Source organism: Crocuta crocuta, unplaced genomic scaffold, assembly GCF_008692635.1.
Source record: "Crocuta crocuta isolate KB4526 unplaced genomic scaffold, BGI_CrCroc_1.0 scaffold6087, whole genome shotgun sequence".
NCBI lineage: Eukaryota > Metazoa > Chordata > Mammalia > Carnivora > Hyaenidae > Crocuta > Crocuta crocuta.
Genome location: NW_027527229.1, coordinates 1 through 2458, shown reverse-complemented (window position 1 = coordinate 2458; position 2458 = coordinate 1). Strand labels below are relative to the sequence as shown.

Here is a 2458-nt window from a genome sequence, read left to right as displayed (position 1 = left end):
ACTTAAGGATCTGAGGTCATACTGGAAGTCTTAGAATCCATTGCAAGTCTAGAAATAGTAAATCATAATACCAAAAGTAATTCCTACATGTCAATAGATGACAGTAAGGGAGTGAAGGTCATTACGAGGTAGTCCAAACTTGCAATGCTGGGACAACAGAAGACTAAGAATTTTTTAAAATATTTTTTAAAATATTTATTTATTTTTGANTTTGAGAGAGAGAGAGAGAGATAGAGAGAGAGAGAGAGAGAGAGAGCTGGGGAGGGGCAGGAAAACACAGAGACACAGAATCTGAAGCAGGCTCCAGGTTCTGAGCTGCCAGCACAGAGCCTGATGTGGGGCTCGAACTCCTGAACTGTGAGATGATGACCTGAGCTAAAGTTGGATGCTTAAGTGACTGAGCCATCTAGACACCCCAAGACTATAAGATTTCTTAAAGATTGCCTTAAATCAGAAGACTAAGGTGGGATTGTTTCTCTCCAGAGTACAATGGATGGTTTTTACGAGAGAATCCAAGAAAACCTCCCAGTTCAGTTACTCATTCTTTCTTTATCTTTTTTTCAAGTTCCACACTTTAACTTTACCCAACAAAAATATTACTTTATAATGTCATTTAGAATCTTCTTCCTTCTTCACCATCATACCCCGCCCCCTTACTCCAGCTATACTAACCACATACAATTTCTTGGTTTCTCAGGTGCTGTCATATTTCACTTCCTTCACAGTGCCGTGCTCTGGGCCTGGACAGCTCTTCCAACTTTATTTGTTTCACCTTCTTCTTAGTTCAAGTAGTCACCTCTTCTAAGGATTCTTTGAGTTTCCACTATGATATAGATATTTTCTTCAGTTTCCATATAGCTTCTTGGATATAGTCCTATTATACTACTTCTCATTCATTATTGTTACTTAATTTAGATTTATGTCCAGATACTAGACTATATAAACTATTTGAGAGGTCAGTGATGTTTCTTATGTGACCTTGTATTAGCACCACTAAGAAAAGCCTAATGTTATTCAATTAAATGTTTCAGGTAGGAAGGAAGACAAGAAGGAAGAAAGACTTCTCTATCCAGGTCACTGCATGGTCAGACTGGCTAGTCTATGTTTGGATACAGCTTGAGGAAAGCTTTATGGATTTGTTTGGTTTCCACACTATGTATTATGGGGTTCAGCACTGGGAGAAACAGGAAATGGAGAGTTGACACCAGTGTATGGACATAGGGAGGAGCATTATGACCAAAGCGATGTACCAAAGCCATTATTACCTTGGGGATGTAGCAAATGGCAACAGCACCAATGTGAGAGATACAGGTGCCAAAAGCCTTTGGCCTCTCTCTGGGAAGGCAATGCTGAGGATGGACTTGATAATGAGCACATAGGAGAGAGAAATGCAGGGAATATCTATACCTGAACTCAGAATGAGAGCAACTAAGCTGCAGATACTATTAAACTTGATAGTTGAGCAAGAACACTTACTCACATCAGCGTGGTATCAATAGGCATGGGAAAGCACATTAGGACTGCAGAAAGATAACTGCTTAAGGAGCAGGAACAAGGGCATCAGGTTGACCAGCATTTGTACAAAAATCAACACACCAGCTTTGATGATTCTAGAGTTGGTTAGAACCATAGCATACCGTAGGGGTTTGCAGATGGCAACAGAACAGTCAAAAGCCATGGCCAAAAGTACAGAGGATTCCATGAAGGTGAATCCATGTAAAAAGCACGTCTGCACAATGCAGGCATCTAGACCGATGATCCCGGCATCGAACCAGAGAACACCGAGTGTTGTGGGAAGAGAGGAAATAGTGATGCCTATGTCAGTGGCAGAGAGCATGGAGAGGAGATAGTACATGGGCTCATGGAGGCTGGAGTCTGTGATCAACACATACAAGACAATGCTGTTCCTCAAGAGAGCGACCACACGGAGGCAGCAAAAGGGATGGAAAACCACATGTGAAAAGCTTCTAGCCCTGGAACTCCAGTCAAGAAGAAAACTGGGGGAGTGGAGTCATCAACGGATACCATGGTGAACTACCTCATGTAGGTGGCATTCGCCTTCAGCAAGTTCTTGCAATGATACATATCCCTGAGTCAAAAGTGCTCTCTGTCAGGCATTTTAATATTTGTTTTAATTATTGTACACCATGTAGCCCTTACAACTACTTTAAAGGTAGCTCTTATCTATCCTCTTCATTTTACAGATAAGGAAATAGAGGTTCTGCAAGGTTAAGTTAATTCTTTAAATACAAGTAAAAGGCAAGCCTTTCTAACTCAAAGCTGTGACTCTTTCTATTCTTTCAATGCTTAGCACATAGTATGAGCATCTGGGCTGAAAGTAGGGTGAGGTAAGGAAGACATTTGTCTTGGGCATAAAATATAAGAGAGGTCCTATAAAAACTCAGCAATCAGATGAATAACATTTCATGCAGTATTTAAGAAATAAAAATTAATCCAA

At 40.5% G+C, this 2458-nt stretch overlaps 1 pseudogene; it reads right to left on the bottom strand.

Moving 5' to 3' along the window:
- Positions 1–1094: 1094 nt before the first annotated feature.
- Positions 1095–2028, bottom strand: LOC144231177 (olfactory receptor 51F1-like; annotated as a pseudogene).
- Between the last annotated feature and the right edge of the window lie 430 nt (positions 2029–2458).